Source organism: Podarcis raffonei, chromosome 6 (assembly GCF_027172205.1).
Source record: "Podarcis raffonei isolate rPodRaf1 chromosome 6, rPodRaf1.pri, whole genome shotgun sequence".
NCBI classification, from domain to species: Eukaryota; Metazoa; Chordata; class Lepidosauria; order Squamata; family Lacertidae; genus Podarcis; species Podarcis raffonei.
This window is the reverse complement of record NC_070607.1, coordinates 5,826,430-5,838,872: the sequence shown is the minus strand read 5'-3', so window position 1 is coordinate 5,838,872 and position 12,443 is coordinate 5,826,430.

The following is a 12,443-nucleotide window of genomic DNA, read 5'->3' as shown; positions in this document are numbered from 1 at the left end:
CCTGGTGGGCATTTCTGGCCCACTTTGGACATACTTTAGAGAGTGCCGCCTCACATTGGCCAGGTGTGTCCTACTGCATAGCCCACCAGAAAGAGATGCAGTGCTTGCTTAGCAGGGAGGAACACAGGCCAGAATGATACAGGAATTTAGTAATGAGCTAACATTTCAAGCCTCCACACATAAGCCCTGGGCAAACATTAACCCATGCATGGACATCAACCAGTCCTAGAGGCAGCTTAAACATGCCTGGTGGGTGAGGCTGGTACAATTTCATTTCCTCACAATACAAACTTGTAAACTAATCCAAAATATTCTTCTGGTTTAGGGTGGGCAGCAGGAGAGGCTAACCCATGGTTTGTGTGCTGACTCCACCAGTAACTCCTCTTGAGCTATTTTAGTGCCCTCAAGACCCTCAATAATTTGGTGCCAACCTTTTATTAGGTGTTTTTTATTTTCAAACTGTTCTGCTCTGTGCCATAGTCTGCTGTGGTGTGCAGCTTCCTCATTCTTGAAAACTTGCATCTGAAGCACTTGCTAAAAATAAAACAGCAGGAACCACCTGAATCACCCTTTCTTCTGCACTGGAAAAGTCCCTTTCGCTCTCATGGCGAAGCAGAGCTGTAGAATCACTACAGCTCACCACAATTAAAGTTGAGACATGGCTATGGAAAGCTCAGGCATGCAAGCTTGCTCATTGGGTCAGCACTTCACACATACTTGGGAAATGAACAGAAAAGCACACTCCTGCCCAAGCGCTGGTTGCTACAAGATGAAAACAATCGTCCAAGTCCTCTTGCATCACTCTGGTTCTTCTCTCTCTCTCTTGGCAGGGAAAATAGCTTGTCATTAGTTTGTTTCTTTGCTTTACCAGCACATCATGGTTCTAGCGTATTAGAACAGAAATGTGCATTTTACTTCTCATAGGGCTGGAAAATCCAACTGCTTTCCTGAGCACAGACGAAGTGCGAGAGCCACAGCAGGAGTGGGGGGCAACAATGGCTTGACAGAGAAGCTTTAAAAGCCTCAAAGTACAAGAGCTGGAAAGCACACTGAGATAGCCCCCAAGATGAAGAGGTGGTCAGGCATTCTGCTACATGAGGCACTTGTGGAAAATGTGGGGAGGGGGCAGAATTAACATGTTCAGACAACTTATCACTGTAAAATCAACAAATCCATGTTTATCGCTTCTACGGAAGTAAAAGGTGAAAAAACCCACACTACTACTAGTTTTCAATTATGAATTATTATAAACACCATTAAATTATTTGAATTGTGAAAATAATACCAGGGTCGCCATTTCTGTTAACTCAAATTCGTTCTAAAAATATTTGTCACAACAACTGCCGCTTGGCTTTGGACTTAACCATTTCTGGTTCTTCAGCCATGGTCACTTTGGCACGTGGCTCCTACAGAGCTTGCAATGGGACAACATCTGAGATGTGGCAAACAGATCTAGCATTGACATGTCCCAATGCTCCACAATTTGGCCGAAAACCTGTGGGTTCAATTGCCGCTGCACCTCTGGCACCACTGAGTGGCAGAGCCAGTCTGCTACCACATTGTTGACTCTGGCCAAATACTCTGCTCTCAAAGAAGCTAGATGCTTTTCTGCCCACGTGGTTTTTCTGCCTCTCAATTCTGCTTTTTTGACCAGGTCCTGGCCTCCTTGTTGACATAGGCATGGGCAGCAGTTTTGTAGGTCCACACCAGCAGGTGCTGATTCTAGAACATCTGAACAGAGGCCCTGAATCACTGACTCCTCCAGGTGTGCTCCTCAGGTAATGAGACTGGCATCTATGATAAGAACAAGCCTCCATGGCTCCTGAAGACTTGAAAAATGATGGGGGTGCAGTTAGCAGTGTAGCACCTACTTCAACGTAGGAGGTATAGAGAGCAGTATCCATTCTTTCTGGATGATCTAGTTCTGAAAGGGGAGCACTTGCTGCAGCAACCTGGAGTGAAGTCTTGCACATGGCATTAGATTGTAGGCACTCACCAAAAGGCCTTGCAGATGAGACAGAAACATCAGATCCTCAGGATACCTGCAGGGCAGGTCTTCTCCACACTCTCGTCATGATAGGAACCTTTCCATGTCTAACACCACATCCCGGAGGGGAAAGTTCTGTAGTAGACAAACCTTAGGTAATTATTCTGGTGGCAATGTGGAGACAAGCCTCTGAGAGGTCTACACATACCATCCAATCACCCTCTTTTAGTGCCTCTATGGTTGACCATATTGTTGTTGTTTTTACCCATTTGTTTAGTTATTTGAAGTCTAGAATTGTGCAAGTGTCTCCATGCTGTTTGGCACCAAGGACGCGACTGAAGATATTCCAGATCTCCCAGAAGAGGAGCAGACCCTAGGGCTCTGATGTCCAACAAGTGTTGAGTGGTCAATCAGTAAGCCTGATGTTTTACTGGATTTCTGGAATGAGGGGTTGGGACAAACCAATCTTGAGGTCATATTGTATGGCATAACCTTTGGATACCGTCTCTATCACTCACCTCTCTGTTGTTATGTGGGACCAGAGATGGGCAAAGGAGAGGAGCCACTGAGCCCTAAGACACCCCCCTGTTGTAGTCATGCTGACCTGGCCTTCTTGGCCCCTTTCTGGAACTTGGGGGACTAGAAAGGGTGGGCAGGCAGATTATTGTCTCTGTCTGCCTCCCGCTGCCCTGCCTCCCCCAGCTGTGGAAAGCTGGGTAAACTACAGCAGCACTATTTGCTTGAAGACTGCTGCACACAGAAAACAGTAAGGTTATGTTTGCTGTCTAGGTTTGCTTGCCAAAAGATCAAAAAGCACGTGCAACCAAGGCAAGAGAAGAATATGACACAACAGGCAGAGTGACCACACTCTGGTCTATAGGGTCAAAGATACCTTCCAACGTTGTCATCCTTGTGAAGAGGATTTGCAATACTACACACAGAAGTGTGGCCACTGGACTTATGGACCTTTGGCACAGTTTCATGGTTGAAAACCTCAAATGGAAAATAAGCACACAACTTCCATACTGTTCAGAGAAGGGTGACTTGGCAAATTGGAAATGTTTGAGACTGAGGCAGAGTTTGTGTTCCAATGTCCCATGTGCCAATGCTGGGCAGAGGTCTTCCAGTGTGATGATTTGGCCAGACCTGGGTGATGGAAACTGGGATTTCCAGTCAGGAAACTCACAGGGAGGCCTCAGGTTTACTTACCGCACTTTGCAAGGGTAACCCGGGGTGCTATTTATGCTGTCTTGAGGAACAGCAAGATACAGCATGATAGATTAGATAATACCAGCATTGCTTTTTGAGAAAAGCTCTCCTCTGGGGGGAAAAAAAAGCACAGGATTTTGGAGAGGATGAACAAACAAAAAGTCTTTAAGGAAGAGCAGCCCTAAATCAACAGCAGGTGACATCATTTGCAGACTCAGGTGGCCCATAAAAGATATTGACATCCTACATTTATTTTGACAGCTTGAGGACTGGCTTGATATGGCGACACTTTTTAAAATCTCATGCTTCAAACTCCTCACTTGTTTTTTGTTTTGATTTTTAAATCAGTGCAAACAGCAGTGCTGCGGAGGGGGAAGAAAAGTGCTTACTCCTCTGGCGGGCCTGAACTGGATCAGGGCCCCATACTGCTGTTTTAAGAACTTGCTTGTACAGTATTGTTTTTCTAGATAACACTAAAATATAGACAAAGAACAATATTTGTGGTCACCATACAGTGTGAATATAAGCCCAATGGCCAGTCATATGGATATTCAATCCCTACCTCTATTCTGCAACTTGATAATGTGTCCTTCGCCAGTTGCCCATTTGGTTGCTTAGGTTTTTTTGGGGGGGGGGTTACAACATATGAAATAAAGCAATGTCATATTATAAAAGAACACAGATCATTTCTGCGTCTCTAATGTATGTCCTTAGTTACTTTGTCTTTTTTCTTTTTAAAAAAGGATATAGATTCCATATCTGAAAATACCAATGGTTGATTGTGGACTTGGCATATTATTTGTAGAACCTATGATGTGCTGTCACTACTCAAAACATTAGTGATTCTTTGCGCAGAGGATTTTCTGTGACAAACAAAAGAGAACAACAGTCACACCTGCCATTGTGCTGGTTTCTTTTTGGTTAGTAGTAGTCTTCAAGTTAGGGACGCGGGTGGCTTGCCTAGGGCTTGCCAATCAGAATTTTGGCGGTTCGAATCCCCGTGACGGGGTGAGCTCCCGTTTCTCGGTCCCAGCTCCTGCCAACCTAGCAGTTCGAAAGCACGTCAAAATGCAAGTAGATAAATAGGTACCGCACCGGCGGGAAGGTAAATAGCGTTTCCGTGCGCTGCTCTGGTTCGCCGGAAGCGGCTTAGTCATGCTGGCCACATGACCCGGAAGCTGTACGCCGGCTCCCTCGGCCAATAAAGCGAGATGAGCGCTGCAACCCCAGAGTCAGCCACGACTGGACCTAATGGTCAGGGGTCCCTTTACCTTTTAGTCTTCAAGTTCTGTTTGGCTAGGCACCTCTATCACACGTGGAAGAATATACCTCTCTGCACAGCCACTCAGACATTGGAGGTTTACTGAGCTGCACACCATTCTCAAGACCTATGGAGACAAGTACCATCTCTGTACTATTTTAAAGGAATTTCCCGATTCTTACCACACCAACCTAAGTGCCAGGGACTGGCTGCGTCAGGATAATGAAGACAGGAGTGTCTGCAGATCACCCAAGGGAGGGTTCCAGCAGGATGTGGGGGGCCTCTGCTAGGATTGGGACAGGCTGATAAGTGAGGATCGGGTTGGGGGGTCCCCTCAACCTGCTTTCTTGTCTCATCCATCTCCATGATGAGAGTTGTGAGCCTTACCACCTCCTCCACAACTGTGCCACACTGCCCACCCTGATGCTGTCAAGACACCAGGACAGGCATCCCCAACCTGCGGCCCTCCAGATGTTTTGGCCTACAACTCCCATGATCCCTAGCTAACAGGACCAGTGGTCAGGGATGATGGGAATTGTAGGGCCGAAGGTTGGAGGTGCCTGCAGTAGGAGCAGCTTAGCCAAGAACAACACTGTTTCCTCAGTCTTTAATATAGGATAACTTGGTTATACAATGTCAACGTGTTTTTCAATTTGACATCTACTCTGACCTCTACAAGCAGATTTAAGCAATGTTGTTGCCATGAAAGCCCCCCTTCCAAACTTATGTGTCTGTGACTGGGGCAGGGGTCTTCATCATAGAATCATAGAGTTGGAAGAGACCACAAGGGCCATCGAGTCCAACCCCCTGCCAAGCAGGAAACCCCATCAGAGCACTCCTGACATATGGTTGTCAAGCCTCTGCTTAAAGACCTCCAAAGAAGGAGACTCCACCACACTCCTTGGCAGCAAATTCCACTGTCAAACAGCTCTTACTGTCAGGAAGTTCTTCCTAATGTTTAGGTGGAATCTTCTTTCTTGTAGTTTGGATCCATTGCTCCGTGTCCGCTTCTCTGGAGCAGCAGAAAACAACCTTTCTCCCTCCTCTGTGTGACATCCTTTTATATATTTGAACATGGCTATCATATCACCCCTTAACCTCCTCTTCTCCAGGCTAAACATGCCCAGCTCCCTTAGCCACCTTCTCCATCTTTATTCTCTTAAAAGCCACACACTTTAAAAATAATAATCATGTGTCAACCTTTATTTGCCAATAAAATATTGCAACTTTTATTCAAAACAAAATGCAAATTGGCAAAAATCTTTGTGGAACGACAGGCAGAGGCACCTCCTCCAAAGGCCCCTATTTACATCAAGTTAACACTGTTTGCAGTTCACAGTCAGGCAATAGTGAAAATTTAAATTAGAAAAAAAAACCCAAATATATTACAACAATAAAAAAAACAAAAACAACAATTAACAACACTAGTAGTGTGGGTTTGCGTGTGATCAGCATATTTTCAATTTCATCCATTTCTCTCCTCAGTGACTTCAACTATTAATCCAACTAACAGAGTGCTCGAGTTGAGTAGAATCCTTAAACATCTTTCCCCCCCCCCGCAACCCTTCCCTCCCACCCTGGAAGCCTGACTCTTGCACAACACACACACACGGGTCCGTTCTCCTTAGGCAACTGCAGAGAAATTAGGCATTCCTTCTGGAATATGGAAAAGGCCACTGTTCCATCCCACGAGCTGTGCAGAGTCTGTTGCGTACAGAACTGAATTGTGAATGGGTGGCAGAAAGTGGTCGTTTCTGAGAATGCTCGATGCTTAAGTCGCCGTGGACATTTCCAAGCCCAGCTTTCAAAAACCATCGCTGCGCCTCGCAGGAAGAGGCGGCTGCTAGCTGCTCTGGGCCTCTGTGCTCCCAGGTGGAGCCATAAGGGGTCTATTTGGTCAGTCCGACTACTGCTAAGGGCCACTTTATACTACAGTGGTACCTCGAGTTACAAACGCTTCAGGTTACAAACTCCGCTAACCTGGAAGAGTTACCTCGAGCTGAGAACTTTGCCCCAGGATGAGAACAGAAATTGTGTGCCGGCGGCACAGCGGCAGCAAGAGGCCCCATTGGCGAAAGCACACCTCTAGTTAAGAACAGTTTCAGGTTAAGAATGGACCTCCGGAATGAATTAAGTCCGTAACTAGCGGTACCACTGTACTCTGCAAAACCAAGTGGAAAAAGCATCTCCAGGACTGTACCACTGGGATCACGGGGAAGGGGAGCTCCGCACACTCTTCCATATAAAAGGAAAATGGCATGCCAGAAAGGACAGCATGAACCCATTTCTCCAAAATACTAGTTCTGTCTGTTTAGAAAGTTATTAATCTGTGACCCCCCACATGAATCCTGAAGTGGTATAGAATTGGAGTAGAATTACCGTCAGAGTCTATTATTTGTGTGAAATGGTCCACGTTACTGCAGCAGCAACTTGCTTTTTCAAACTGGGTGAAGGGGCTAAGGGTATATAATTAAGGCCTTTTTTGTTTTTGGCAAACACGCAGTAAGAATTGTGAAAAGGGGAGCAAGGATTTCACCACCACTGATGCCACTGTTCAGCCAGCCTTGAAGACTGCGCAAACCCTGCCTGCTTGCCAGGAAATCACCTGTTTGGAATGCTTTGCAAGCTTAGTGCTTGACAACCTACTACAGACAGGAGGTTTTAGAAATCTCAACACTTATGAAACAGTCCACAGGAAGAGCGCATATGTCATAACATGCCGGTGCACATGGAAACCTTCTTAGAGAACATGTACAGTATCTACAATCTTGCTATAAAACCAGCAACATCAGGCAAAGTACTCCTGCAAGCTCCAGTCCTTAGTTGGCAAGGAGGAATATGGTCCTCTCTATTCTACAAGTCCACAGGCTCAAGAATCTTCCCTGCTTGGCTGGCGCCCCCTGTGCACTGTGCTTAAGATGCCTCCTTAGACACCAGCCAGGGGTTGGTTGGTTTTCATGTTACAATCTTGCATTGTGTTCTGTGGGTACAGGGAGTTTGATTTATGGACCAAAGCTCAGTGCCACAATTCAATTTTTTTAAAAAAGCCACATGGGTGCTGCAGCCTCCCTCTTCAATTACTGTCATCAAAAGTGCAGCAAAGTCTATTTTCAACCGGATACAAATTGTGCAAGAAACTACTTGAATTTGGATACCGATTCACTCCTTACAATTCCAAGGGAAACTGGCCACCAGGATCGTTGTAAGAAGTTATAATAAAAAACGAAACAAAAAAGGAATCTGTGAATGCTGCGATTAGCATTACTGCCCTACATTTGCAAACTCTGAAGTCAAGAAGGAAGCAGTCCATGTATACAAGACACCCACATGTTGTAGTGTTACAGTGACCAGGAACAGTTTTCTCAAAAGAGGGATCCCAGAAATGCTATGCTGTGATTTTCTCTCCCCCCGAGGGCAGAAGGAGCAAAGAACAGGTCACTATTTCCTTTCTCCAACAAGGGCCTCATACTTCTTCATGTGCTTTTAGCAGGGTCATTCATGCTGCATGCGCCATCTTTCCTTCCCAACTGTCCTCACAGTATTTGAGTCATTAAATTATAATTCACCCAACTACCAAAACCGCAACTGGAAGATAACCAAGAACCAACCCAAGCCAAGTTCAAAGAGGTGGGAAGAGAAGACGCAACTAGTTTTTGAAAAAGGCTTGATGAAAAAAAATGTATGGAGGTGAACGTTTAACCCTAATCTTTTTCTACACCGAATTGCTCTGATGTGGATTATTCAGAGGGATTCAACACCACTGGTCAGCCCCCACCAAAAAAGTTTGTGGCTGGGAGGAAAATAACTGTAGCAGCTAACCCCAGGGCCATTTCAGGACAAGTTTAGTTCTGGAAAGCTGAAGTAGCAATCGGACGGATATGTGGTGTTTTCACTCAAAATGGACAGGAGCCACTCAGAGCTCTCCAAGAGCTCTTGTCCCCCCACGTCCTGCAGCAGCAACAAAAGTGACACGGGAGGAAAGAAAACAACCAGAATGAAGAATCAGGCATCAAGGATGATTTTAAAACAAGCCAATCCCCAAGTAAAGTTAAGACAAGGTTGGAGTCCCTGTGCTTTTGTTTGCACATGAACTATGGGTGACATCCAACTGCAGCCATCTACAAGTTTAACAGGATTCTTCTCATGCAACAGGATTTCTCCTTCCTGTTCTCCCACTGTGTCCCCCAAACCTGCTCCAGAAAATCCCTCAGCCATCTAGATTCCAAGTTCATTTGTGAGACACCCGCTGATCAGTGTACTTTTGAATCTCTGCTGTTCTTACTGGTAACCTGATGCCTATTTAACTGGTTTATAACCACCACCACCCTGATTTTATGTAATATCATAGAACATAATTGTATGTAGTTTGTGTACTGCACACTCTGTGATCTACTTAGATGAACGGCAGGCTAAAAGCATGCCCAATAAATCATAATAAATTTTGGAAGCTTGTACTGTAGTTGAAACATAGTCCATTTCCCTATGTTTCAGCTATGGCTTTCCCAAGAGCACAACTTCTAGGTAGAGTGAGAAGTTCAAAATGGTGCACTGCTAGAGCTCCTTGTGACTGTCAAGGAACGGCAGCTGTTAGAAAGGATTCTGGCCTCCTCTTGCTTTGCTGCAGAACAGCCACCCTCAGCCTCCAGATGTTTTGTGCTGCAACTGGGATCATCCTCAACATGATCAACATGCATCAATCTGGCTGGGAAAAACAGCCAAATAACCTCTCAAGAAAGCTTAAAGATGGCCATTTCTAACCTTATGCTAAAGCCTCAGAGATTCCCTGTTGCTGCTTGTGGGGTTAGTAGTGCAATCCAAAATGTATTTCTTTCCAAGTTTCCCCACTTCAGAAGGTACCTGAGATAGGGAACATAACAACAGTGTGCCTTTAACATCTATTTACACAGGACCAAGATGCTGAGATGATGGCTGCATTCTCTACTCAAGAGTTCAGCCTGGGCCTGCAGACAACCCTGGCAACAAGAAGTGGGGGGAGTTGCAACAGTGCTCCTACTTTCTGTCATCCAACTCTCTAAACTTAACACATACTGACTGTGGTTTTGTTTGGAGCAGAACATTTTGGGTCCACCCCCTTCAAAAATTGTCTATGCAAAGGTTAAACAACACCCGGAATAAAATTTTGCTAGGTTGCCCCTACTTCAACACACAGAGGTATCTGAAAACCAGGCTATGCATTACTCATCAACTAAAAAATTGTCACATTTAAGCCAAGCCCTGGCTGCTAAGAATCCTGAAGCTCCTCAAGAGAGACAGACTAGGTAGTGTGTTCTCCAAGAAATTCAATGGAGACTGATTGATTTTGAGAGCTGAGGATGTCTAGGCTGGAGGAGGCCTTGCTAGGGTCCCTTCAGGGCTCTCTTCTACAAAATGCTGCGCCGCTAGGGATGGATACACAGGCTTGCACAGTCCAGTGGCTTAGAATGAAAAGGTTTCACCACTCTGCTCAACATTCTGGCTTCCCCATGTCCCTGGTTCTGGTGCAGCATCGGGGGGTCATTATGGCAGAATGGAAGCAGCTGATACGGGTAGTCACCATGGACAGCAGCAATGAATGGAAAGGAGCTTGGAGCAGGTGATGGGCACTGACAGCTGTGCCTATGCCAAAGGAAAAAAAGGACACTGGACCTCTGAGGAATGCTACAAAAAGGCGACCAGAGCAGGCATTAACAGTAGGCCCCCGGGCACTGGATCGCGGGCTAGTTTTGGCAAAATAGAGACAAACTGGAATGGGTTCAGAGGATGGCAGTGAAGATGGCTGGGGTATGGAAAAGATGTCCTATGAGGAAAGGTTAAGGAAAAAGGGTGCGTTTAGCCTGACAAGGAGAAGGCTATGGTGGGATATTGCATCACTCTGCGAATACCTAACGGCTAGGCTATTTTTCTAGAAAAAGAGGTGCCACAGCTCACCATGAACTTCTCCTTTGTTCTCTTAAGAGTGGCAATGGTGCCCACTTGAGAGGAGCTGGTGAGCTCCGGCTGGGGGAAAATAGAGCCTTGCCTAAAGGGCTGTCACACAGAAGAAGACAAAAACTTGCTGTTTAGTTAGTTAGACAAAGACTTGGAAGGCTTAGTTACAGATAGGTAGCTGTGTTGGTCTGCCATAGTCAAAACAAAAAAAATTTTTTCTTCCAGTAACACCTTAAAGACCAACTAAGTTAGTTCTTGGTATGAGCTTTCGTGTGCATGCACACTTCTTCAGATACACTGAAGAATCTGAAGAAGTGTGCATGCACACGAAAGCTCATACCAAGAACTAACTTAGTTGGTCTTTAAGGTGCTACTGGGAGAAAAATTTTTTTTTGTTTTTGCAAGGCTTAGTTACGGAAGGGGAGACTTAGGTTGAATGTCAGAAGAAGCTCCCTTAATGGGACAGGCTGACAATGGGACCAGTTACCTAGGGGGATGGTAGACTCTCAGGCCCTGGAGGTTTCTAAGCAGAGGCTGGACAGTCATTACACTGGCATGCTCTTGCCCTGGGCTTCCTGCATTGAGCAGGGTTGGACCAGGTGGTATACAAGGCTTCCTCCAAATCTTATGATGCAATGAACCACTCCTTTCCCCTTTGGTCACCCATCTCTGCTTAGTGCTAGCTTCTCCTTCCCAAGTGGAGAGAGATCAGCAGAGAATCAAGGGGGAGAAGCCTGCCTAGAGTCTTCTGCTTTCCTGTGTGCTTGCCAAAGTCTTTCTCTGCCTGCATCTGCAGAATCCCTCAATATTCTCAGCAAATCAGAACCCGGTTTATTCACGGCAACTTTACATTTGATGAATGTAATGTCTGGCCAGACTCTTCGCCTATATTTGCCCACTTTTGATTTATTCAGTCCAGACTATGAAGCAAACTGGTTCCCTTCACCTTTCCATTGCCATGCACTCATCAGAGCAGCAAGAGCCATTTGTCAGAGTTCATTGCCAATCTAGTTCTAGGCTAAACCATGGGAGAAGTTGCTTTTTATGCTGTGGTGGTGGTGGTTGAGTTAGTGCAGCCAATGGAAAAGGAGTCAAAATCAGAGTTTTGGAGAGAAAGCCCCAACAAGCGGCAAGTTTGCACCCTTCCACCATCACTGGAGGTTCAATATAAAACAAACAGCATAGCAATACAATTCCAACTCTCAAGCCTGTAAAAGGAAAACTGCCACATTTTAAAAAGATTAAGGTGCAAAACAAACCAGACCCTGATTTTTATTTTATTTTATTTATGACCAATGCTGCTAACCAATGATGAGAAGATCCTGAATTTTCTTGTGGGGCAGAAAGGGCATACAAGTCCCCAGCAAGAACTACATGCCTTCCCTCCTTTGCCAAATACCTTCTGGGGGCACAAGGAAGTGCTGCACTCATTTGCTGGATTTCAGAGAGCCAGAATTCTTCCCATGCCTAAGAGATATACACCTTGCCAGGGCAATTCAACTTCTCTCAAAGCCTCAGTTCAGCAACGACAGAACTATAGCTGTGTGAGAGAAGCAGTTCTATGTGTTATATCAGGTACCAGGTTTCATGTTCTTGTGTTTATAAGAGAGACGTCACAGGAATAGCAGCATACGGCAGACCTTAACCATACTACAACGGCTAAGTCCAGCAGGTGGATAACACCTGCATATCAAGACAATCTGGGAATTTTCTAGGACAGGAAAGAACAGCTGAAGACAGAAACCACGGCCTGGTTTACATTATGTGGCATCAACTGTCTGCATTCCTCCAACCCAACCATACCAGTCGTGTCCAATCCATATGGATGTCCACTGCTTCCTGCTCAAAAAAAGGGATAGCCGGTAAAAGGCCATCGCAAGCTTGTGATGCTATCCACAGAAAGGACAACGCCATGCAAACTCCTCCACCATCCTCACCCTGATCTCAATTGAACCCCAAATTTGCTAAGATCTTTCACACTTAAGAGCATGATGAGGACCATTCTTACTTTAGGACCCCTTCTTCCCCACCTCCCAGACACCAAACTCAATTTTAACC